The sequence below is a fragment of the Scyliorhinus torazame genome, chromosome 3 (genome assembly GCF_047496885.1).
Source record: "Scyliorhinus torazame isolate Kashiwa2021f chromosome 3, sScyTor2.1, whole genome shotgun sequence".
Classification (NCBI taxonomy): Eukaryota; Metazoa; Chordata; class Chondrichthyes; order Carcharhiniformes; family Scyliorhinidae; genus Scyliorhinus; species Scyliorhinus torazame.
The window spans coordinates 329,237,336-329,264,108 of NC_092709.1; positions in this window are offsets into that span (position 1 = coordinate 329,237,336).

Consider the following 26,773-nt stretch of genomic DNA (forward strand, 5'->3'; position numbering starts at 1 on the left):
TGGACACTAAGGGACAATTTAGCATGGCCAGTCCACCTGACCTGCACATCTTTGGACTGTGGGAGGAAACTGGAGCACCCGGAGGAAACCCACGCACACACGGGGAGGAAGTGCAAACTCCATACAGACAGTCACCTGAGGCCGGAATTGAACCTGAGACCTTGGAGCTGTGAGGCTGCAGTGCCAACCACTGTGCCGTCGTGGTGCCACCATATGGGAAGAGAATGCCAGATTTCCACTGCCCTTTTGTATGAAGAAGTGCTTTGTAACCATGCCCTTAAATGGCCTAACTTGAATTTCAGGTTTATGCAACCTTATTCCCACTGGAGACGATGGTTTCTCTTTATCCACCCCATCAAACCGTTAATCATGAAAATGAATCCAAGGACCTTAAGATAAGGCTGACAGGAGATATACTGACCAGTGCTTCAGGCAAACTAATACAATCAGGAAGACTGAGTGTTTTCAGATATTTCAACTCTGGGAGCCAGCTTCAAGCCCTGACTGATGGGCCGATGTGAAATGTGTTTGGTTAGTTCAGGTTGCAGTTGTTTTGAAAGAGCCGATCTTTGTTCAATAGTCACAGTTAAAGCTGGCACTATATCGTTTACAACATTAGGGGAGGAATCTTATTTTCTGCAGATAATCGCAATGATCTTTGCGTTCCCTTTTCTCCCTGCAGTTCTTGGATTGGTTGCTTATCCTCTTCAATCAACATTTTAATTTGGTTGATTAATCAATTAGGGGTCATGTTTGTTTAGTCTGCGTTTTCTCCATTTCTGGTCTTTCATGCACCACTGATTTTAATTGATCCAACATTGGCGGCCGCTCCTTACTTCAGCGACCTGGGCCCTGAGCTCCAGAATTCCATTGCTAAATCTTCCCCTTCTCAACCTCACTATCCTCCTTTTAAGACCCTTCTTAAAACTTACCTCCAACCAAGCTCTTGGTCATCTGACCTATTATCGCCTCAGCGGCTGAGTGTTAAATTTTGTCCATCGCTTCTGGGAAACATCTTGGGATATTTTGATACATTCGAGGTGCTAAATCAGGGGGAGGCTAATTACAACAATATTAGGCAGGGAGTGAAGAATCTAGATTGGTGGCAGATGTTTGAGGGTGAATCAACATCTGGCGTGTGGGAAGCTTTCAAATGTAAGTTCATAAGAATTCAAGACCGGCATGTTCCGGTGAGGAAGAAGGATAAGCATGGCAAGTCTGGGAACCTTAGATAACGAGGGATATTGTGAGTCTTGTCCAAAAGAAAAAGGAAGCGTTTGTAAGGGCTAGAAAGCTGAGAACAGAGGAAACCCATGAGGAATATAAGGAAAGTAGGAAAGAACTTAAGCAAGGGGTCAAGAGGGCTAAAAGGAGTCATGGAAAGTCATTGGAAAGCAGGATTAAGGAAAATCCCAAAGCTTTTTATATGTATATAAAGAGCAAGAGGGTAGCCAGGGAAAGGGTTGGCCCACTCAAGGACAGGGAGGAACCTATGCATGGAGCCAGAGCAAATAGGTAAGGTACAAAATTAGTAATTTGCATCAGTAGTAACCAAAGATGTTGGGCGAGATTCTCCGACCCCCCACCCGGTCGGAGAATCGCCGGGGGTTGGCGTGAATCCTGTCCCCGCTGGTTGCCGAATTCTCCGGCACCGGAGATTCGGCGGGGGTGGGAATCGCGCCGCGCCGGTTGGTGGGCCCACCCCCGGCGATTCTCCGGCCCGAATGGGCCGAAGTCCCGCTGCTAGAATGCCTGTCCCGCCAGCGTGGATTAAACCACCTCTCTTACCGGTGGGACAAGGCAGCGCGGGCGGGCTCCGGGGTCCTGGGGGGGGGCGTGGGGTGATCTGGCCCCGGGGTGTAGCCCATCTGGGTGGCCTGGCCCGCGATCTTCACCATGGCGGAGGCGGAAGAGACCCCCTCCACTGCGCATGCGTGGGGATGCCGTGAACGGCCGCTGAAGCCCCCGCGCATGCGCCGCCCGGCAATGTCATTTCCGCACCAGCTGGCAGTGCACCAAAGGCCTTTCCCTCCAGCTGGCGGGGCGGAAATCAGCCCGGCGCGGGCCTAGCCCCTCAAGGTTAGGGCTCGGCCACTCAAGATGCGGAGGATTCCGCACCTTTGGGGCGGCGCGATGCCGGACTGATTTGCGCCGTTTTTGGTGCCGGTCGGCGGACATCGCACCGATTACGGGGAATTTCGCCAAATGACTTGGTGGATGGTGAGTCTGGGGAAGGGTGTGTAGATAGTCTGGGTCACATTGAGATCAGAAAATGAGGAGGTGTTGGGCGTCTTGAAAAACATTCAGGTAAATAAGTTGGAGGGCCTAATGGGATCCACCCCAGAATACTGAGGGAGGCAAAGGAGGGAATTGCTGGGGTCTGGACAGAAACCTTTGTATCCTCACTGGCTACAGGTGAGGTCCCGGAGGACTGGAGAATAGCTAATGTTGTTCCTTTGTTTAAGAAGGGTAGAAAGGATAATCTAGGAAATTACAGGCCGGTGAGCCTTATGTCAGTGGTAGGGAAATTATTGGAGAGGATACTTCGAGACAGGATTTACTCCCATTTGGAAGCAAGTGGATGTATTAGCGAGAGGCAGCATGGTGTTGTGAAGGGAAGGTCGTGTCTCACTAACTTGATCGAGTTTTTCGAGGAAGTGACAAAGACAATTGATGAAGGTAGGGCAGTGGATGTTGTCTACATGGACTTCAGTAAGGCCTTTGACAAGGTCCCTCATGGCAGACTGGTACATAAGGTGAAGCTGCATGGGAACAGAGGTGAGCTGGCAAGATGGATACAGAACTGGCTCGGTCATAGAAGACAGAGGTAGTAGTGGAAGGGTGCTTTTCTGAATGGAGGGCTGTGACTAGTGGTGTTCCGCAGGGATAGGTGCTGGACCTCTGCTGATTGTAGTATATATAAATGTTTTGGAGGAAAATGTAACTGGTTTGATTAGTACGTTTGCAGACGACACAAAGGTTGGTGGAATTGCGGATAGCGATGAGGACTGTCAGAGGATACAGCAGGATTTAGATCGTTTGGAGACTTGGGCGGCGAGATGGCAGATGGAGTTTAATCCGGACAAATGTGAGGTAATGCATTTTGGAAGGTCTAATACAGGTGGGGAATATACAGTAAATGGCAGAACACTTAAGAATATTGACAAGCAGAGTGATCTGGGAGTACAGGTCCACAGGCACTGAAAGTGGCAACGTAGGTGGAGAAGGTAGTCAAGAGGGTATACGGCATGCTTGCCTTCATCAGCCGGGGCATTGAGTATAAATATCGGCAAGTCATGCTGCAGCTGTATAGAACCTTAGTTCGGCCACACTTGGAATAATGTTCAATTCTGGTTGCTACCAAAAGGATGTGGAGGTTTGGGAGAGGGTAAGACCATAAGACCATAAGACATAGGAGCGGAAGTAAGGCCATTCGGCCCATCAAGTCCACTCCACCATTCAATCATGGCTGATTTCAACTCCATTTACCCGCTCTCTCTCCATAGCCCTTAATTCCTCGAGAAATCAACAATTTATCAACTTCTGTCTGAAAGACACTCAACGTCCTGGCTTCCACCGCCCTCTGTGGCAATAAATTCCACAGACCCACCACTCTCTGGCTGAAGAAATTTCTCCTCATCTCTGTTCTAAAGTGACTCCCTTTTATTCTACCTTTAGAGAATCCTGGACTAGGACTCCCAAGTCCCTTTGCTCTTCAGCATTATGAATTTTGTCACCGTTTAGAAAATAGTCCATGCCTCTATTCTTTTTTCCAAAGTGCAAGACCTCGCACTTGCCCACGTTGAATTTCATCAGCCATTTCTTGGACCACTCTCCTAAACTGTCTAAATCTTTCTGCAGCCTCCCCACCTCCTCCATACTACCTGCCCCTCCACCTATCTTTGTATCATCGGCAAACTTAGCCAGAATGCCCCCAGTCCCGTCATCTAGATTGTTAATATATAAAGAGAACAGCTGTGGCCCCAACACTGAAACCTGCGGGACGCCACTCGTCACCGGTTGCCATTCCGAAAAAGAACCTTTTATCCCAACTCTCTGCCTTCTGCCTGACAGCCAATCGTCAATCCATGTTATTACCTTGCCTCGAATACCATGGGCCCTTATTTTACTCAGCAGTCTCCCATGAGGCACCTTATCAAAGGCCTTTTGGAAGTCGAGATAGATAACATCCATTGGCTCTCCTTGGTCTAACCTATTTGTTATCTCTTCAAAGAACCTAACAGGTTTGTCAGGCACGACCTCCCCTTACTAAATCCATGCTGACTTGTCCTAATCCGACCCTGCATTTCCAAGAATTTAGAAATCTCATCCTTAACAATGGATTCTAGAATCTTGCCAACAACCGAGGTTAGGCTAATTGGCCTATAATTTTCCATCTTTTTCCTTGTTCCCTTCTTGAACAGGGGGGTTACAACAGCGATTTTCCAATCCTCTGGGACTTTCCCTGACTCCAGTGACTTTTGAAAGATCATAACTAACGCCTCCACTATTTCTTCAGCTATCTCCTTTAGAACTCTAGGATGTAGCTCATCTGGGCCCGGAGATTTACCAATTTTTAGACCTTTTAGTTTCTCTAGCACTTTCTCCTTTGTGATGGCTACCATATTCAACTCTGCCCCCTGACTCTCTGGAATTGTTGGGATATTACTCATGTCTTCTACTGTGAAGACTGACGCAAAGTACTTATTTAGTTCCTCAGCTATTTCCTTGTCTCCCATCACTAGATTACCAGCGTAATTTTGGAGCTGCCCAATGTCAACTTTTGCCTCCCGTTTGTTTTTAATGTATTTAAAGAAACTTTTACTATCATTCCTAATGTTACTGGCTAGCCTACCTTCATATTTGATTCTCTCTTTCCTTATTTCTCTCTTCGTTATCCTCTATTTGTTTTTGTAGCCTTCCCAATCTTCTGACTTCCCACTACTCTTTGCCACATTATAGGCTTTCTCTTTTGCTTTGATGCATTCCCTAACTTCCTTTGTCAGCCATGGCTGCCTAATCCCCCCCTCTGATAACCTTTCTTTTCTTTGGGATGAACCTCTGTACTGTGTCCTCAATTACTCCCAGAAACTCCTGCCATTGCTGTTCTACTGTCATTCCCACTAGGCTCTGCTTCCAGTCGATTTTCATCAGTTCCTCCCTCATGCCCCTGTAGTTACCTTTGTTTAACTGTAACACCTTTACATCTGATTCCACCTTCTTTCTTTCAAATTGGAGATTGAATTCTACCATATTATGATCACTGCCTCCTAAGTGCTCCCTTACTTTAAGATCTTTAATCAAGTCTGGCTCATTACATTACAGAGGAGGTTTACCAGGATGAAGGGCATGAGCTATTAACAGAGGTTGGATAAACTCGAATTGTTCTCATTGGAACGATGGAGGTTGAGGGCCAACCTAATAGAGGTCTACAAAATTATGAGGGACATGAACAGAGTGGATCGTCAGAAGCTTTTTCCCAGGGTGGAGGAGTCAATTACTAAGGAACATAAGTTTAAGGGGCGAGGGGCAAATTTTAGAGGAGGTGCGCGAGGGAAGTTTTTTACACAGAGGGTAGTGAATGACTGGAACCCACTGACGGGGGTGGTGTTAAAAGCAGGTACAATCGTGACGTTTATGGGGCATCTTGACACGAACAAAAGAACATAAGGACATAAGAACTAGGAGCAGGAGTAGGCCATCTGGCACATCGAGCCTGTTCTGCCATTCAATAAGATCATGGCTGATCTTTTTGTGGACTCAACTGCACCGCCCGCTCACCATAACCTTATATTCCTTTATGTTATGTTCTGTGTTGACCGTTGTGATGGTGTACACAGAACAAATAGTTGTTCAACTAGAAAAATGATTTATTAACAAACACATGGAAAGATAACTAACAAACTATAATACAGACGATGGCTATGAAGTGAATTCTCCTGGAGCTACTCTGAGTGCGACAAACCTCTTGGACATTTTACTACCAACTCGTGGGCGTCTTAAGTCACGTGTTAGATCTCTATCGCCACCAGCTGGTTGGAGGTTGCTTTACTAACTATATACAGAACCGTGCACAGGCATATCACAACACTTTACTGTTCAAAAATCTATCAATCTTTGTAAGAACAAATCCACAAATAGGATGGGAATAGAGGTATAAGCACCCCGGAAGTGTAGAGAGTTTTAGGTAATAATAATCTATATTAGTGTCACAAGTAGGCTTACATTACTCTGCAATGAAGTTACTGTGAAAATCTCCCAGTAGCCACACTCCGGCGCCTGTTTGGGTACTCAGAGGGAGAATTCAGAATGTCCAATTCACCGAACAGCACGTCTTTCAGGACTTGTGGGAGGAAACTGGAGCACCCGGAGGAAACCCACCAAGACACGGGAGAATGTGCAGACTCCGCACAGACAGTAACCCAAGCTAGGGACCGAAGCCAGATCCTTGGCGCTGTGAAGCAACAGTGCTAACCACTGTGCTACCATATGCCCTATTAGGCCCTATTAACCGTATAGGTTAGACGTGCGGCAAGGTCGGCGCAGGCTTGGAGGGCCAAAGGGCCTATTCCTGTGTTGCACTCTTCTTTGTTCTTTGTTTTTGCTCTTTACACAAATGCATGTTGATGATGATAACCATAACACCATAAGAAATAGGAATGGGAGGAGATCGTTCGGCCCCTCGAGCCGGTTCTGTCATTTAACCCACATTCCTCCCGTCCACTTTCCTGCCTTTTCCCCATAACCCTTGACTCCTTTAGTGGCCACAGAGGAGTCCAAAAGGAGGGGTGCAAAGAAACATATTTTATTGTAAAGCAAACTATATACCCAGTACACTCCAGGCCTCAGCCGACACAACTCTGCTCGGCTCCCATCTGGGCCGGCTTTTATGAAAGATCCATTACTCCGCTGAAGGGCCCCGCCCCTCAGCGGGGAAGTTCGTATTCTCCTGGGCTCATGGGGAGGCTAATTGGCCCATCCCCGTAGGTTATAACAATTCCTTTACCGATGAAGAATTTATCGATCTCAGCCTTAAATATAGACTGCTCCCACAGCTCTGTGGTGAGGAGCTCCAAAAGCTCACAACACTCTGAGAGAAGAAATTCCTTCTCATAGATCATAGAATTTGCAGTGCAGAAGGAGGCCATTCGACCCATCGAGTCTGCATCGGCCCTTGGAAAGAGGACCCTACTTAAGCGCAACGCCTCCACGCTATCCCCGTAACCCACCTAACCTTTTGGATACGCATGGGCAATTTAGCAGCCAATCCACCTCGCCTGCACATCTTTGGGCTGTGGGAGGAAACCGGAGCACCCGGAGGAAATCCACGCACGTGGAGAAAGTGCAAACTCCACACAGTCACCCGAGGCTGGAATTGAACCTGGGATTCTGGAGCTGTGAGGCAGCTGTGCTAACCACTGTGCCACCGTGCCGCCCCTCACCTGAGTCCGAAATTCACACCCCTTTGTTCTGAGACTGTGCCCTCTCGTCCTCACCTCTCCCATGATGAGAAACATCCTCTCAGTAGTTCCCCTTTTCAAACCCTTTAATAATCCGATATGTTTCAATGAGATCACCTCTCATTCTTCTAAATTCAAATGAGTAGAGTCCCAAACTGTTCAACCTGTGCTCGTAAGACAATCCCTCCACACCGGAGATCACCCTAGTGAACCTTCTCTGAACGGCCCCAATGAAATAATGGGCGGGATTCTCCAGTGGCTGGTGCCGAAATCGGGAGACGCGATTGGGCGAAGATTAGGTTCTGACACCAAAATCGCAGGCAGCATTGCTTCGATGTCAAACCCAATTCTCTATCACCTCGACAGTGGCGTCAATGTGGTCCGGAACGCATGTACAGTAAATAAAGTTTGCATATCATTACCAGGCCTGAGCCGGTATTCTCCGGGGCCTCTGAAATTCCCCGCCTCCGATGGACCGGGTTCCTGACGGTGTGTTCCCTTGTGCTTTTAAAAATCGTGAAACCGGCATTGTGGCTGATAAGGGAAGAGAGGAGCTGGAACACAGAGAGGTGCGACCATGGGCTGTCGGGCCGGATACTGGCCGGGCTGGCTGGGGTGTGGTGGGGGGGGGGGGGGGGGCGGCCAAGGCCGGGGGGGTGAGGGTGGGTGATGGGGGAACAGGCCGAGTGGCTGGGGAGATCCCCACGGGACTGGTGAGGTGCCCAGGCATGGACTGTCCATTGCCGCGGCCTGCAAGAGAGCCACCTTGCTGCACACCCCACTGACCACCCACCTTGGCCCCTGCTTCTGCGGAGTGACACCGGCCGTATGAGTGCCACCCCCCCCCCCCCCCACACCCAGTCTCCCCCGACCTAGTCGCCACCTGCTAGCGGGCCATCAGGTGGCCCACTCAAGGGCAACATCCACTGTAGCAGCTACGGGGGCATTGGGCGGGGGCCGCGGAGCATACCTCTGGCAAGGTCAGTGCCTGCCAACAGTACCCCTGTCATCAGGCATTGACACCAGAGACGCCCACGGTGCCAGCCACCGACAGGGCCAGGGGTGCGGGAATGGAGGGGGGGGGGGACATGCAGGGGCATAGCTTGCAGTGTCAACCGAGGTCACCATGTAGCCCGGTGACCTGGTTGGGCACGGACTACGCATCATGCTTACACGTTGGCCTTTCACCCCCTGCAGACAATGGCGATTGGAATTCATCCAGCAATAGTAACCTTCCTGCTAGTCGCCGCAGCTCTGAGGGATACCTTGCAGCTGTACGTGCTGGAGCTGCTCGAGGAAGAGGAGGAAGTTGATACAGGGCAGCGTGCAGCAGCAGAAAGGGCTGCGGAGGAACTGTAGGTACCCACAGGATGGAGAGCCAGCCGCACAACAGGCCACGGAGGAGGACGAGCCAAGGAGGTGCTGCTCGCGGCCTCATGTGTACCGGCAGTGCCTGCCGGACCGGGCATGTCGTGAAAGACTTCAGCTCAGCAGGGAGACAGGGTGACATATTTGCCAGATCATGGTGCACCTGGCACCGCGTGGGTATAGGGGAAAGACAGCTGCTCCCGCTGGCCTTCATGGTGATGGTTGCCCTGAACCTCTATGCCACGGGGTCCTTCCAGGCATTGAGTAGGAACCTGTCCGGGATCTCACAGACCTCAACGCACAGGTGCATCTGCGCCATCATGGAGGCCTCACATGCCCAGGCGGTTCAATGCAGCCATTTCAATGTGGGTGGAGCCCACCATGATGCCTGGGCAACGGGGTTCGCTGCCATAGCCAACATGCCCTAGGTCCAGTGGGATGCATGTCCCCCTACGAGCACCGGCAGAAGGCAGGCCTACACAAACCAATGAACATACAGCTGATATGTGATCATGCACGTCTGTGCCTGATACCCTGGCAGTGTGCACAACGTCTTCACCGTGGCACACTCACTGATTCCTAACATGCTGGCGACGTTCCCCAGACTGGGGCGTTGGATCCTGGGTGACAGGGGTTATCCACTACGGTCGTGGCTGATGACACCTATCCAGAGGCCACAGACCAATGTGGGAGCGAGGGGGGTGGGGAGTGAGGAGGGTGGCGGGGGGGGGAGTGGGGTGAGTAGGTTGAGGGGGGTGGGAGGTGCGGGGTGAGGGGGGGTGAGGGGGGTGGGTTGAGGGGGGTGGGGGGGTGAGGTGAGGGGGGGGTGGGGTGGGTGGGCAAACATGTGTCATGGGGATCGGCAACTAAGCAGGGTCTCACTTGCTCACCCGCCGCCGAACTCCGCCTCGGCGACCTCCCTTTCCTCCATGTCCAGCGCACTCTGCTCAGGCTAGGTGAGGGGCCGCAGTTCCAGTGGTCCCCCTCTGGTCTTCTCCCGCTCTCGGCGGTTGTGTGCAGCCTTCTCCTGGGGGAGGGCACAAACACAAACAGCAAAATCGGTAGATGTTCCGACGCATGCAGCCCAGCGGTTGGGTAGATGGTGGCCTCAGTGGCCTCAGTGCCAGGGCACCCGGCCATGGGTGCTGGCATGTGGGGCAGGATTGGGGTTCTTGGGTTCTTGGATGGAGGTTGTGGAGTTTCTTTCTGCACTGGATGCCCACGGTGCTAACCACCTCTGCCACCTGCGCCCTGGCATGGCGAACGGCAGCGCCTGGCGGCCGTCCTCCCGGGCCGGGGTACAGGGTCATCCACCTCTCCTCCACGGCATCCATGAAAGTGTCCAGCTCAGCGTCCCTGAACCGTGGTGCTGCTCTCCCCCCAGCCATCTTGTTGCCTGGGACGGTGTGTGTGAGCTTCATGTGCGCCAATCACGGACCCCGCGAATCCAGCGCTGTTTTACATGGAATTGGTTGTGTTCCGCGTGGCGATGGTTCTCGCCCATTTAAAGTAGCTGAATCGGTGCAGCTGTTGCGCCGTTGTTCCTGTCGTAAAAGGCCACTGTTTCCACGCCAGCGCCAGCACTTAGTCTCAGAAATGGAGAATCCAGCCCAATATTTTTCCTTCCATAAGGAGACCAAAACTGCTCACAGTGCTCCAGGTGCGGTCTCACCAATACCTTGTACAGCTGCAGCAAGACTTCCCCACTCCTATACTCCAACCCCCTTGAAGTAAGGGCCAACATTCCATTAGCCTCCCTGATTACCTGCTGCAGCTGTGTGCTAGCTCTCTGTGTTTCGTGCACAAGTGCCTCCAAGTCCCTTTGTGGTGCAGCTTTCTGCAGGTTTCCTCCATTTAAATAATACTTTTGTTCCCTCTTCCAAAATGAACAACTTCACATTTTCCCACATTATGCTCCATTTGCCAACTTTTTGCGTACTTACTGAACCGACCAATATCTCTTTGCAAACTGTTTGTATCCCTCTCCCAACGTGCCTATTTTTTGTGCCATCTGCAAATTTGGCTGCAGTATATTGGCTTCACCCACCCCCCAGTCATTAATATATATTGTAAACAGTTGTGATCCCAGCACGGACCCCTGTGAAACCCCACTGGTCACAGGTCGCCAACCTGAAAATGAACCCCTTATCCCCACTCGCTGTCTCCTGCCCATTAGCCAATTCTTTAACCATGCCAATATACTACCTCCAACACCATGGGCTCTTATCTTATGACTTAAGCTTCTGTGAGGTACCTTGTCAATTGCCTTCTGGAAGTTCAAATACAACACATCTACTGGTTCCCCTCTAACCACTCTGGTTGAGGCTTCTTTGAAATGCACTAATAAATTAGTCAGGCGTGATTTCCATTGCACCTGAAGCCATGCTGACTCTGCTTGCTTAGCTTATGATTTTCAAAATAAGTTACGTTTACTTCCTCAACAATTGATTCCAACATTCTTCCAATAATAGATGTTAGATGTTGATAAATATGATTTTAGGAGCATATTTAACTGAATATTCAGTGGTACACCTTGAAATGTGTTCTACTCCCTCCCTAACAGCACTGTGGCGGTACCTACATTACATAGACTGCAGCGGTCCAAGAAGGCAGCTCACCACCACATTTCCATGGGGTAATTAGGGATGGGCAACACATGCTGGCCCAGCCAGCAATGCCCACATCCCATAAATTTATTTTTAAACTTAAGAATTGTTGAGCAACTGACCCCAATCCATTTTCTTTAACATGCTAAAAACCAGGGGCTGGATTCTCCGCCGACGGGATGCCCCTCAAACCCCCTTGACCAGCCAGCATAACGGAGCATCCCGCCGGCGTGCTGAGACAGGAATGTGGCAGGGCGGAGAATCCAGTCCCTGATGTTAAACTCATTTGCATCTCCTGTTGTATAGCGCATAGTGGTTAGCACAGTTGCTTCACCGTTCCAGGGTCCCAGGTTCGATTCCTGGCTTGGATCACTGTCTGTGTGGAGTCTGCGCGTTCTCCCCGTGTCTGCGTGGGTTTCCTCCGGCTGCTCCGGTTTCCTCCCACCATCTAAAGGTGTGTGGGTTAGGTGGATTGGCCATGCTCAATTGCCCGGAGTGTCCAAAAAGGTTAAGTGGGGTTGCTGGGTTACGGGGATAGGGTGGAGGTATGGGCTTGAGTAGGGTGCTCTTTCCAAGGGCCGGTGCAGACTCGATGGGCTGAATGGCCTCCTTCTGCACTGTAAATTCTATGATCTTGGTTCTCTATTGCCACAACATCCTCCAGTTCTTATTTCTAAACCTTTTGCTACATAGAATGTACAATACAAAACAGGCCATTTGGCCCAACAGGCCTGGGTGGTGTTTATCACCCACAGAAGCCTCCCCCCATTCTACACATTAACGATCATATCTATATGCTATGTATACATTTATATCCTTTTAGTGTCGGGCTATTCCTCGTCTCTTGTATTGTTGCCCATACCATTCAGCCTATCAACCCCATGACCTGTCCCATCTCAGACCTTGTGTCTTCTCTACCCTACCCCTACCATCCAGTTTACATGATCTTTGATTGCTGCCTCAACAATTTTCACTCGTATTTGGTTTAGGCAAATCAGGGCAACTAATGTCTCCCATTACACGCTTCTTGATTCTCTTAATTGTATTCCTGAAACCATTAATTTCTGCTCAGCTGTGGAAAGTGCCGTGTGTCAGGATAGAACATGTTTACGAAGTGCGCAGTTGGGTTTCAATTCAACCTCCCGACGCAACTGCAGTGTTCACGTTCCTTGCAAGGATTTTGCAGTAACTTTTTCGATCAGGTGTCACGACTCTAACGAGAGCTCTTTACCATAACTGGGCCTAAATTCACTGTGTTTCCTTCTCCACTCGAGCAACCCACCAGTCAGTAATGTTCAATAATCCCGTACCAGCCTCCCCGAACAGGCGCCGGAATGTGGAGACTAGGGGCTTTTCACAGTAACTTCATTTGAAGCCTACTTGTGACAATCAGCGATTTTCATTTCATTTAATTTTCATTTCATTTCATTTCATTTTCGTAATCGACAGGCACTCCACACTGAAATTACTGATACCGTGAAAGATTTGCGACAAACATGACGTCATGATAAAAGGGTGGGGGCATAGGACAAATCCAGGGGGGAGGCCAGGCAGCCCCTCAAGCCTAGTGGGGAGGCAGTGGCGTAGTGGTATTGTCACTAGGGTAGTAAATGAGAGACCCAGAGCAATGCTCCGGGGAACAAGGTTCAAATCCCACCACTGCACGTGGTCAAATTTGATTCAATAAAAATCTGGAATTAAAAAAGTCCAATGATGACCCTGAAACCATTGCCAATTATTGTAAAAACCCATCTGGTTCACTAATGTCCTTTAGGAAAGGGAATCTGCCAAACATATCTGGTCTAGCCTACATGTAATTCCAGACCCACAGCAACATGGCTGACTCTTAACTGCCCCCTCAAGAGCAATTACGGATGGGCAATAAATGCTGGAAGAGTCTGTGATGCCTACGCCCCATGAACGAATAAAAAACATTTCGACCATTCAGTTGGATCACAATAAAGTTAACCTGTTTTGCATAAATTTCCATGCATTGCAATATAATTTATGCAGTAGCGTTCGTCCCTGTGGAATGATGCTGCAACAGCAGCGCGACCTCACGCCAGTGCCATTCACTATTGATTTTCAAAAACGAAAATCATGATGACTATGCCAGGGGTGCCTTGGTGCCTGGAGGCTCTGAAGTTGAGAACCAAAGCTGGGGATTGCTCCCAGTGCCCTGACACTGTCCCATGGAACTGCCCCATGCAGAGGACAGTGTTAGGGAACAGTACCAGGAGGCGCTCCGGGGGTTAACCCTTCTCCACTGGGAAAGGGTGATGGGGGGGAAAGGGAGCACACCGATGAATGCGTGGGGCAGGGAGAGAGTGCCCTCTGACATTTCTCTTTGAAGGCGGTGCCCGCTCCCTGTGTACCTGGGCTTGCTGGATCCATCAGGACCCTTCCCCCACCAGAGTGGCGGCGCAAACCGTACCCTTCCATTTTTGTTTGACAGAGTTTTAAGGGTCCTCCCTGTTTATTTCCTTTGTTCCCATTTTTTTTTTGTTGTTTTAATATTTTGGTCCCTAGACTCATAATCGGGATGCGCCTTTAAGCAGAAGACTCAAAGTTGAAACAGCCTGCTTGTCAAGACATTGAGTTCCAAGAATTTGTTTTTGGAGAGGAGAAGACAGACTCTTCAGCACCGAGTGGAGATTAGGAACCAGCTTTGAAGGGAGTTGGATCTATTGGCTAACTGGCAACTGGTGGGTTGGCCAGGCACAGTCTTCTACCTGACAATGGTCAGTGATTGGCTCCTGCAGGATGCTTTCTGAGAGAACTGGGCAGAAGTGTCTAGACCTTGGAAGTGAAAGGGTCTCTTTCTCTCCTTGTTGAAGCAAAATAACTGTTCTATTGTTTTGAAAGCAACACGTGTGTGGCACACCCTGTGCTGTGAACCTGAAATGATGCTGAGTCTGCAGAGAAGGTAGACAACCTTGCCAGAGAAAACCTTCTCACGCCTAATAGGAAGAAGTATCAAAACAAAAGCTGAACTTCAGAAAGACCATAGGTCAGCCCCGTGCATCAAATATCTTTATCCTTTTGCTTTTATTAATATTTTCTTTCCCTTTCCCCTCTGTGTTGTGTGTGTGTTTAGAGAGTAGGGGTAGTTAGGAAGGGGGGATTGGGAAAAGGGCATTAGATAGTCAGTTATATTTTCTGCCCGCTTAATTATAATATTGTACACAATAAAATGTTACTTGTATTAAAGTTACAAACCTGATGACGGCAGTTTAGTGGCTCAACCATCATATTTTGAATAAAAATCGAATTTCTCCTGTGTTTCGATTCCAGGTCAAGTGGGGCTGGAATTAGCCACGCTCTAGCCCAGGGTGTCATGACAATATCAGAAGATCTGGTCTGAAAACTTGGCTGTGTTTCTGGAGAGAGGCACATCGGTTTTAAGTCAGAATCTGACACTTTGTCACTTATTTGGAAAATTCTACCGGCCTCGTCACGCCCGACCCGGTGGTGCAACAAGGGCGTTGAATCTCGCAAGAGGCCTCTTGCGAGATTTATGATGCTTGTTATGCCTTGCAAGATCTTGCAAGGCATCGCGATCTGGATCCTTCCCTTAATTGGCGGGATCTAGATTTGCATATTCAAGTGAGTAGTTACTCTCACTTGTAAAGGCCCAGGCTGGAGTTACCCAACGTGCGAGATTGAACGGTCTTGCTTCGGACAGCCTAGTTTCCACAAACGTGGACCAGGTGTAACGGCATGAGGGGGGCCTCCCATTTGATCAGAGGACCAGGATGGGTCGAGCTCTGGGCAGGGTGGTACCCCGGAACCCCTGATGTCACCCAAGCACCTTGGCAATGCCACCCTGTCAGTGTCAACGTGCCCAGGTGGCACTGGTATGGACACTGCTAGGGTGCCGGGCTGGCAGTGCCAAGGTGCCCATGTGGCAGGTTGCCCATGCCTTGCCCTTGTGAGGTGGCGTGAGGGGGGCTCGAGAACTCCCTAATTGGCAAGTTGAGCGTGGGGGTTGCGGTCCGGAGGACATAGAGGGGGTCGAGAAATAACGCCTCAATCTCTTCCTGTACTGGCGAGCTGAGTTTGTTAGTGCAGGAAGTGAGTTGAAATACGGCCTTGCTGGGGCATTCTTCAGTGAGGCCCGAAAAAGAAGCAGAGTCCCATTTAATAGCAGGGTCATCGGTGATGCAAGCTGCATACCCAGGATCAACATAGATACCCGAACCTTCTCTAGACTGCCTCCAATGTCAGTATATCTTTCATTAGACAACGGGGGAGAAAGTGGCTCAGTGGTATTGTCACCGGACGATTAATCCAGAGACCCATAGCACACTCTGGGGACATGGGTTCAAATCCTGTCATGGCAAAAAGAAGATCTGGAATTAAAAGTCCAACGATGAATATAACTGTCGTAAAAATCCATCTGGTTCATTAATATCCTTTGGGGAAGGAAATCTACCGTCCCTATCTTGTCCGGCAAACATGTGACTCCACACCCACAACAATATGGGTGACTCTCAAATACTCTCTGAAATGAATGGCAATAAAAAAAATGTATTCGTCCATGAGATGTGAGTGTCGCTGGCTGGAGCAGCATTCAATACCCATTCCTGAGGGCAATTAGAAGTCAAGCACATTGCTGTGGGTCTGGAGACACAGGCCAGGCAAGGACGACAGATTTTCTTCCCTAAAGGAAGAATGCTGGTTCAACCAGAGACACAAGACTTCCTAATTTTTATACTCTCTCCCTCCATGGTAACAGGGCCACGCACATTCCCTGCCCCACCCCACCTCAAACCCCACACTCCCCACCCCACCACCTCCATGCCTTCACCCCCTCTCAACTCCACCCCCTTAGACCCATCCACCTCACATCTCCCACTCCACCAACTCCACCCCTCCCCATTAACGTCACCAGAGGAAGTCCGCCCTGGCTTAAAAGGGCAACAGTGTTTGATTTTACAAGAGAAAATCTTTTGAATCAAATACAAAACATTAAAAAAATACAACTTTCTTCATTCAGCATTATTCAGCGTGAAAGGAAAACGAGATGGCCAATGGGAGAAAAGCAATTGAGGTGAAGATTAGCATTTCTCATAAAGTGAACTGAAGGGTGTGGTGTTCTTTGTGTTGCTTATTTCAGGATGCTTGGCGTAGTGTTCACAAAGACCACAGAATAGCTTGAACTTAAACAAAGCTATAAATTTATTAACATTAATAACTTGGATTCGACACGTACTCCAAAAGAATACATAGTTGATTAATAACATTTAAACTACACTCATCTACAGCTAATCTCACTGCTGATATAAACAATGATCTGCTCTCACTTACATTATCTGTACTTCTGACTATCTCTAGCTAACTCCTGAACACAATCTCCCACAAGGCTTAGCATCACTGCCTTATATAGTTTTAAATGTAGCTCCCTCTAGTGGCTCCTCTCTACACTTCATTAACCCTTGCAGTTCTTACAGTTATGATAATACCACAAAGGGCTCTTTTCCTCTAATAGGACACTGCTCATTGTCTTCCATGCAAAGGCATTTTTTGTGCGACCATAATGCAGTCTACCTGCTTATTTAAGACATGGAAAGAATGTTTGTATGAGCAGAAGTGATTTAAAAATAAGGTAAATCAAAAGCGATGTAGGTTGTTGCCAGACCCTAGATGGTGATCCAACCCCTACATTAACGGCCTGCTACTTCCTGAGAGAATTTCACCTTGGAAATGCTTTCATGTGTGTTGTACAAGTACATACTTTGTTTGGATTTATTTACTCTTGACTAATTAAATGCTCCAGAAACACCTTATAAGTTAATCAGCCCATAGCTCTTGAAATGATGCACTTGGACTTTCCTTCAAGATAAACTGGAGGAGCTTTCAATAATTCTAATTTTCAGGCACCACCCTGCATTTAATGAGCTGTGAAAGGTTTCAAACACATTTCATCTCTTTCCTACCCTCATTTCCTTAAGTGTTTTTGAATTGATTTCCGATGAAAAAATGGCCAATATAGAGTGAGAAGAGGCATTAGAAAATTTCTATTATCCTTTCCTTAACTTGCATATATCGGCTGCTAACCAAGCGCTGAATTTCTAATCTCGGCTGGTATGCCGGAGCAGTAGACAAACAAAGAACAAAGAACAAAGAAATGTACAGCACAGGAACAGGCCCTTCGGCCCTCCAAGTCCGTGCCGACCATACTGCCCGACTAAACTACAATCTTCTACACTTCCTGGGTCCGTATCCTTCTATTCCCATCCTATTCATATATTTGTCAAGATGCCCCTTAAATGTCCCTATCGTCCCTGCCTCCACTACCTCCTCCGGTAGCGAGTTCCAGGCACCCACTACCCTCTGCGTAAAAAACTTGCCTCGTACATCTACTCTAAACCTTGCCCCTCTCACCTTAAACCTATGCCCCCTAGTAATTGACCCCTCTACCCTGGGGAAAAGCCTCTGACTATCCACTCTGTCTATGCCCCTCATAATTTTGTATACCTCTATCAGGTCGCCCCTCAACCTCCTTCGTTCCAGTGAGAACAAACCGAGTTTATTCAACCGCTCCTCATAGCTTATGCCCTCCATACCAGGCAACATTCTGGTAAATCTCTTCTGCACCCTCTCTAAAGCCTCCACATCCTTCTGGTAGTGTGGCGACCAGAATTGAACACTATACTCCAAGTGTGGCCTAACTAAGGTTCTATACAGCTGCAACATGACTTGCCAATTCTTATACTCAATGCCCCGGCCAATGAAGGCAAGCATGCCGTATGCCTTCTTGACTACCTTCTCCACCTGTGTTGCCCCTTTCAATGACCTGTGGACCTGTACTCCTAGATCTCTTTGACTTTCAATACTCTTGAGGGTTCTACCATTCACTGTATATTCCCTACCTGCATTAGACCTTCCAAAATGCATTACCTCACATTTGTCCGGATTAAACTCCATCTGCCATCTCTCCGCCCAAGTCTCCAGACAATCTAAATCCTGCTGTATCCTCAGACAGTCCTCATCGCTATCCGCAATTCCACCAACCTTTGTGTCGTCTGCAAACTTACTAATCAGACCAGTTACATTTTCCTCCAAATCATTTATATATATAGACTGTGAAAGATGCCCTGGTTGTTAAGAAAGGAGGACTTTCCTGTCTTTCATGAACATGGTGGGGTCACCACGGCTGCTAATGTGCACCGGCTGCGTCACATTTCTCCAATTCTGTTCCTCTTCACCCTCCTGCACCATGCTTCTCCTCAAGGTCGAAATCTTGCAGACCCTCAGAACAAAGAACATAGAACATAAAACATACAGTGCAGAAGGAGGCCATTCGGCCCATCGAATCTGCACCGACCCACTTAAGTCCTCACTTCCACCCTATCCCTACGTAACCAAATAACCCCTCCTAACCTTTTTTTTTGGTCACTAAGGGCAATTTATCATGACCAATCCACCTAACCTGCACGTCTTTGGACTGTGGGAGGAAACCGGAGCACCCGGAGGAAACCCACGCAGACACGGGGAGAACATGCAGACTCCGCGCAGAGAGTGACCCAGCAGGGAATCGAACCTGGGACCATGGTGCTAAGAAGCCATAGTGCTATCCACTGGTGCTACCATGCTGAGGGGTGATTTAATTGAGGCATGCAGAATTATGACGGGAAGAGATAGAATGGACAGGATAAAATTGTTTCTCTTGGTGGGGAATTTTAGAACCAGGAGACATAGATACAAGAAGAGTGGCAGATGGTGTCGAGGAGACATGAAGAGGAACGTTTTTCCACAGAGGGTAGTGGGAGTCTGGAATTCACTGCCCGAGTTGGTGGTGGAGGCAGAGACTCTAAACTCTTTTGAAAGGTACCTGGATCTGCACCTTAAGTGTTCTAAGCTACAGGGCTATGAACCAGGTGCAGGAAGGTGGGATTAAAAAGGACACCTGGGTGCCCTTGGGCTGGCATGGACAAGATGGGCCAAATGGCCTCCTTATGTGCTGTAACCTTTCTATGATTCTATGATCCTACATGTAATGTTCTGCAGAGAGTCATGTGAGAGTACCTTTAAAAAATGGGTGCTTAAGAAGTGTACCTTTGAGAAATGGGTGTTTACCAGTGATGTCAGAGTGTGGGTGGAGCTGGGCTTTCTGTCAGCTTTTTACTTTTGCTTTAGGCTGTTTGCTGCAGGGTGTGTTTTAGTTTTGTTTTCAGTGTTGGAGCTGAAGCCAGACCAAGCAGGTGTACTGCTGTTCTCTCTGCCATCAAAATACTATCTCTTGATCATTTGGTGAATTCAGAATTATAAATGTTTTCAGTAGTGACTTTAACCTGATGTGCTTCTGTTAAAGGTTTTGTTTTTAAGTCATATGGATGTTAAAAGGAAAGCTTAAAAGATTACTTAGTGTTGTAGTCTTTGGGGGTTGTATTTGAATTAATCGTTGCTAAGATGTTTACTGTATGTTTTAAAAAGGTAACTTGAGTTCATAGAATAAACATTGTTTTGCTTTAAAAAATACTTTTCCATTTCTGCTGTACCACACCTGTAGAGTGGGCCGTGTGCTCCCCATACCACAATCTATTAAAAGTTGTGGGTCAGGAGAACTCCATGATACACTTTGGGGTTCTCTAAACCCTGGCCCATAACAAATTGGGGGCTCATCCGGGATAAAAGTCTATCTACTGGATTGGCTTAGTGAACTTAAAGACAGTGAGGGGTGAGCATATTGTGGTTGCTTTTCATGTGTGGTATTCAAGTTTAAGTGGGGAGTGTGTGGTGGACAATGGCTCTTTCAGAGACTCTGAAGTTTTTGGGTGTGGAGACGGTCACACGCAGTACCTTACGGACAAAGACTAAAAGCAGACTTTTAGATTTGGCAAAAATATTGCAGTTAACATTACCTGACAAAATGTGAAAAGATGAGGTAATTATGGCAGTGGCTAAGCATTTAAAGTTGCCTGAGATCCAGTTTGAATCATCGGAAATGGGAAAAATTCAGTTACAAATGGAACATGAGAAAGAATTAAAGCAGCTTGATTACGAAAGAGAGGAAAAAGAAAGAGAGAGAGAGGAAAAGGAAATGGAGAGAGAAGAAAGGAGAAAAGAAAGAATAGCCCCAGCAGAACAAAAAGAAAGAGAAAGGGAGATACAGATCAGGGAAAAAGATAAAGTGAGAGAGTTTGAACTTCAGATAATGGCCATGAAACATGACAGTCAGTTAAAATTGGCAGACATAAAGGGAAACGTACAGTTTGAGGATAGTGATGATGATAGTGAGAAAGAGCGTCAAAGTCGAAGGCTTGGTGGGAATCTATTTAAATATGTGCAAGCATTGCCAAGGTTTGATGAGAAGGAGGTAGATGCCTTTTTCATTTCATTTGAGAAGGTGGCTAAACAAATGAAATGGCCACAGGGCATGTGGGTATTACTGATTCAAACAAAGCTGATAGGTAGGGCTAGTGTTTGCATCACTACCGGAGGAGGTATCTGGGACGTATGAGGATGTGAAAAAAATCCATCTTAGGTGCATATGAACTAGTGCCTGAAGCCTACAGACAAAGGTTTAGAAATGTAAGGAAAGAAAGGTTTAGAAATTTAAGGAAAGAATTTGGTCAAACATACATGGAGTTTGAAAGGCTCAAACAGAGTAATTTTGATAGGTGGATAAGGGTTTTGAAAATAGACCAAACGTATGAAGCAGTCAGAGAAATTATACTTTTGGAGGAGTTTAAAAATTCAATTCCTGATGTAGTGAGAACTCATGTGGAAGAGAAGAGGGTTAAAACTGCGAGATTAGCAACAGAAATGGCAGATGATTATGAATTAGCTCATAAATCAAAGCTTGGTTTCTGACATTAGTTTCAGCCTGTGAGGGATAGAAACTGGGGACATGAGAAATACTCAAGTGGTAAAAGTAAAGGTGATCGGATGGGAGATAATAAGGAGAGTGTACCGCAGATTAAAAAAGAAATCCAGGAGGGTGGAAAAGACATGAAACGTTTCAAATGTTTTCACTGTAATAAACTAGGCAATGTAAAGTCACAGTGTTGGTGGTTGAAGAAATGCACTGGGAAGGCTGATGTGGTAAAACAGGATAAGACAGTGGGGTTTGTGAAAGTGGGAAAGGAAAGCCCAAGTGAAGCGAAGGAGGTGCAAAAGATTGGACAGCCTGATCAAGAGGTGATTGATAAGAAGGTGCCAGATCTCTTTGAAGAATTTACTTGTGTGGGTAAAGTTTACTCATGTGTATCAGGAGGAGCAGGTAAAGAAGTCATAATTTTAAGAGATATGGGAGCTAGTCAATCTTTAATGGTAAGAGATGAAGAGTTATGTAGTTTGGGAAGAATGTTGCCAGAAAAGGTGGTCAGATGTGGAATTCAGGGTGAGAGGAGTAGTGTTCCATTATATAAGGTAAGGTTGGAAAGTCCAGTGAAGAGTGGTGAAGTGCTAGTAGGAGTAATAGAGAAACTATCTTGTCCAGGAATACAGTTTATCTTGGGTAATGATATATCTGGATCGCAGGTGGGAGTGATGCCTACTGTGGTTGATAAGCCAGTGCAAAATCAGACAACTGAAGTGTTGAAGGATGAATATCCTGGGATTTTTCCGGATTGTGTTGTCGCAAAATCACAGGTTAAGACAAGAGAAGAAATCAGAGAGTGAAGATAAAGGTGAATTGCAATTATCAGAAACGATTTTTGATCAGATGGCTGGAAAAGAACAGGTGGAGGATGAGGCGGATATTTTTAGTTCAGGAAAATTGGCGGAGTTACAACAGAAAGATGTAGAAATAAAACGGATGTATCAGAAAGAATATACAGAAGAAGAATCTGAGTGGATAGCAGAGTGTTATTGCCGTAAAAGTGATGTCTTGACGAGAAAATGGAGACCTTTACATATGCAGGCGGATGAAAAGTGGGCAGAAGTTCATCAAGTAGTATTGCCGGTAGGGTATAGAAAGGAGGTGTTGTGAGTTGCACATGAGGTACCAGTGAGAAGTCATTTGGGAATAAGGAAAACTCAAGCTAAAATACAAAAACATTTTTATTGGCTTAGACTACATAAAGATGTAGTTAAAATTTGTCAATCATGTCACACATGTCAAGTGATAGGGAAACCTCAAGCAGTGATAAAACCAGCGCCCTTAATATCCATTCCAGCAGTTGAGGAACCTTTTACAAGTGACCTAATTGATTGCGTAGGACCGCTTCCTAAAACGAAAAGTGGGAATCAATATCTTTTGACGATAATGGATGTGTCTACTAGGTATCCCGAGGCCATTCCAGTACGTAATATTACAGCTATTTCAGCTTTTGTGACTCCAGATGGTATATACCAATTCAAAGTTTTGCTATTTGGCATGAGAAACACCCCAGCCACATTTCAACAGTTAACTAACAAAGTCATTTTGGAATTACCCAATTGTGCGGTATACTTCGACGATCTGGTAATTTTCAGCCAGACATGGACAGAACATTTGAAACATCTGATGGAGTTATTCGATCGACTTCAGGAGGCGGGTTTGGTGTTAAACATAGCCAAAAGTGAATTTTGAAAAGCCCAAGTCACTTTCCTCGGACATATAATCGGGCAGGATCGAATGGTCACACGGTTAACCAACAGTTATTGAGGTGTTTCCGATACCCACAAGACGAAGGGAAATAATGCAATTTCTTGGCATCGGTGGATTTGATCGAACATTTGTGCAAAAGTTTTGTCACGTGATTGCTCCACTGATGGACTTGCTGAAGAGACGTCGAAAATTTCAGTGGACAGCGGACTTTCAACAGACATTTGACGGCCTGAAAGCTGTGATAACCAATGCTCCTGTGTTGGAGAATTACAAGCGACTTTGCGATCAGTTTGAACTAAAGTATCTGACTTTAAAGAGAAATTCCGAGGCGTAGAGAAATGGACGGATCATGCAGAGAACTTCTTGTTCAAAGAGACTGTCAATCGAGAAAGATTGCAGTTGGAGGAAGAAGAATGGGAAAAAAATGGACTATATTATTATACCTGTTTGCGTGTGTTGTTTTTTGAAACAAAAAAGTATATTTACTGTGTGCATTTCTTAAAGGATAGTGAAAAGCTGAAAAATGAAACCATCCTGAAGTTGATGTTTTTTTTTTCTTGGGGGAGGTGTCATGTGAGAGTACCTGTAAGAAATGGGTGCTTAAGAACTGTACCTTTAAGAATTGGGTGTTTACCAGTGATGTCAGAGTGTGGGTGGAGCTAGGCTGTCTGTCAGCTTTTTACTTATGTTTTAGGCTGTTTGCTGCAGGGTGTGTTTTAGTTTTGTTTTCAGTGTTGGAGCTGAAGCCAGACCAAGCAGGTGTACTGCTGTTCTCTCTGCCATCAAAATACTATCTCTTGATCATTTGGTGAATTCAGAATTATAAATGTTTTCAGTAGTGACTTTAACCTGATGTGCTTCTGTTAAAGGTATTGTATTTCAGTCGTATGGATGTTAAAAAGAAAGCTTAAAAGATTACTTAGTGTTGTAGTCTTTGGGGGTTGTATTTGAATTAATCGTTGCTAAGATGTTCACTGTATGTTTTAAAAAGGTTAACTTGAGTTCATAGAATAAACATTGTTTTGCTTTAAAAAATACTTTTCCATTTCTGCTGTACCACACCTGTAGAGTGGGCCGTGTGCTCCCCATACCACAATCTATTAAAATTTGTGGGTCAGGTGAACTCCATGATACACTTTGGGGTTCTCTAAACCCTGGTCCATAACAAGAGCACAATGCACCACAGCTGTTCTGGAGACCTTGGCTGGTGCACATTGAAGGCCCTTCCTGAAGTGTTGGGGCATTCAGAGCACAGTTTCATGCCAATTTGCTCGCTCAATTAAACATTTTGTTGACATATGGCTTGGATTTTAGTGCCCTTGGGGCTTCTTTGCTTGGGCTCTTCATCAAGCATGCTTACCATGGATAGCCCTCATCTCTAGGCATACAGAAAGCAAGTCTGCTCCAAGGTACACTGGAAGAGGATGGAATGGTACATGACAAATGCATCCATGAAATCTTGCACAAACTTGTAAATCATCTTCTTGTGGTTGCCCACCAACTGTTAATTGAAGGGAATGGAGCCCTGACAGTTCACAAAGACTCCTTCATAGTATGGAGCTGCCATATACAGGCAGTTGATGATACCTTGCATCTGCTAGAAAGCAACAAGAAAGACAACTTGTTCTTTTTTTAAATTCTTTCACGGGACATGGCCATTTTATTGTCCATCCCTAATTGCCCTTCAAAAGGTGGTGGTGAGCTGTCTTCTTTCATAATAATAATAATCTTTATTATTGTCACACGTAGGCTTACATTAACACTGCAGAGAAGTTACTGTGAAATTCCCCTTGATGCCACACTCTGACACCTGTTCGGGTACACGGAGTCTGCATGTTCTCCCTTTGTCTGCGTGGGTTTTCTCCGGGTGCTCCGGTTTCCTCCCACAAGTCCCGAAAGACGTGCTGTTCGGTGAATTGGACATTCTGAATTCTCCCTCTGAGTACCCGAACAGGCGCCAGAATGTGGCGACTAGGAGCTTTTCACAGTAACTTCATTGCAGTGTTAATGTAAGCCTACTTGTGACAATACATTTTTAAAAAACTGTCACATGACTTGCAGTTTTTATACTCGATGCCCCGTCCATTGAAGGCAAACATTCTGTATGCTTTCTTGACTACCTTGTCCACTTGTGTTGCCACCTTTAAAGATCTGTGGACCTGTACGTCCAGATCTCGCTGACTTTCTATATTCCTAAGAGTTTTACCATTTACAGTATATTTCCCCTCTATGTTAGACCTACCAAAATGCATTACCTCACATTTGTCCAGATTAAACTCCATTTTCCATTTCTCTGCCCAAGTCCCCAACCTATCCATGTCCTGCTGTATCCTCTGACAATCCTCAACACTATCTGTCACTCCACCAACCTTGGTGTCATCTGCAAACATACGAATCAGACCAGCTACATTTTGCTCCAAATCGTTTATGTACACAACAAACAACAGAGGCCCCAGCACAGATCCCTGTGGAACACCACTAGTCACAACCTTCCATTCAGAAAACACCCTTCTACTGCTACCCTTTGCCTTCTGTGACCGAGCCAGTTCTGTATCCATCTTCCCACTTCACCTTGGATACCGAGTGACTTCACCTTTTGTACCAATCTGCCATGAGGCACCTTGTCAAAGGCTTTACTAAAGTCCATGTAAACAACATCCACCACCCTCCACTCATCAATCACCGTTGTCACCTACACAGAAAACTCGATCAAGTTAGTGAGGCATGACCTCCCTTTCACAAAACCATGCTATCGCTAATGAGTCCATTTGTTTCCAAATGGGTATAAATCCTGTCCCTGAGAATTCTCTCCAATAATTTACCTACTACTGATGTGAGGTTCACCGACCTATAGTTTCCAGGATTATCCCTGCTACCTTTCTTAAATCACAGGACCACATGAAATGAAAAAAATGAAAAAATGAAATGAAAATCGCTTATTGTCACAAGTAGGCTTCAAATGAAGTTACTGTGAAAAGCCCCTAGTCACCACATTCCAGCGCCTGTTTGGGGAGGCTGGTACGGGAATTGAACCATGCTGCTGGCCTGCCTTGGTCTGCTTTAAAAGCCAGCTATTTAGCCCTGTGCTAAACCAGCCCCAACATTAGCTATTCTCCAGTCTTCTGGGACCTCACCTGTAGCCAATGAGGATACAAAGATATCAGTCAAGGCCCCAGCAATTTCCTCCCTTGCTTCCCTCAGTATTCTTGAGTAAATCCCATCTGGCCCAGGAGACTTATTGACCTTAATATCCTTTAAAAGACCCAATACCTCTTCCTTTTCGATGTTAACATGATCCAGACTGTCCACACCCTACCACGGCTGGCTCTGATGTTCAGAAGGGAGGGTCAAAGCGCAGAAGAGTAATAGTTATAGGGGACTCTATAGTCAGGGGAACAGATAGGCGCTTCTGTGGACGTGAAAGAGACTCCAGGATGGTATGTTGCCTCCCTGGTGCCAGGGTCCAGGATGTCTCCGAACGGGTAGAGGGAATCCTGAAGGGGGAGGGCAAACAGGTAGAGGTCGTTGTACATATTGGTACTAACGACATAGGCAGGAAGAGGCATGAGGTCCTGCAGCAGGAGTTCAGGGAGCTAGGCAGAAAGTTAAAAGACAGGACCTCGAGGGTTGTAATCTCGGGATTACTCCCTGTGCCACGTGCCAGTGAGGCTAGAAATAGGAAGATAGAGCAGACAAACACGTGGCTAAACAGCTGGTGTAGGAGGGAGGGTTTCGGTTATCTGGACCACTGGGAGCTCTTCCGGGGCAGGTGTGACCTGTATAAGATGGACGGGTTGCAT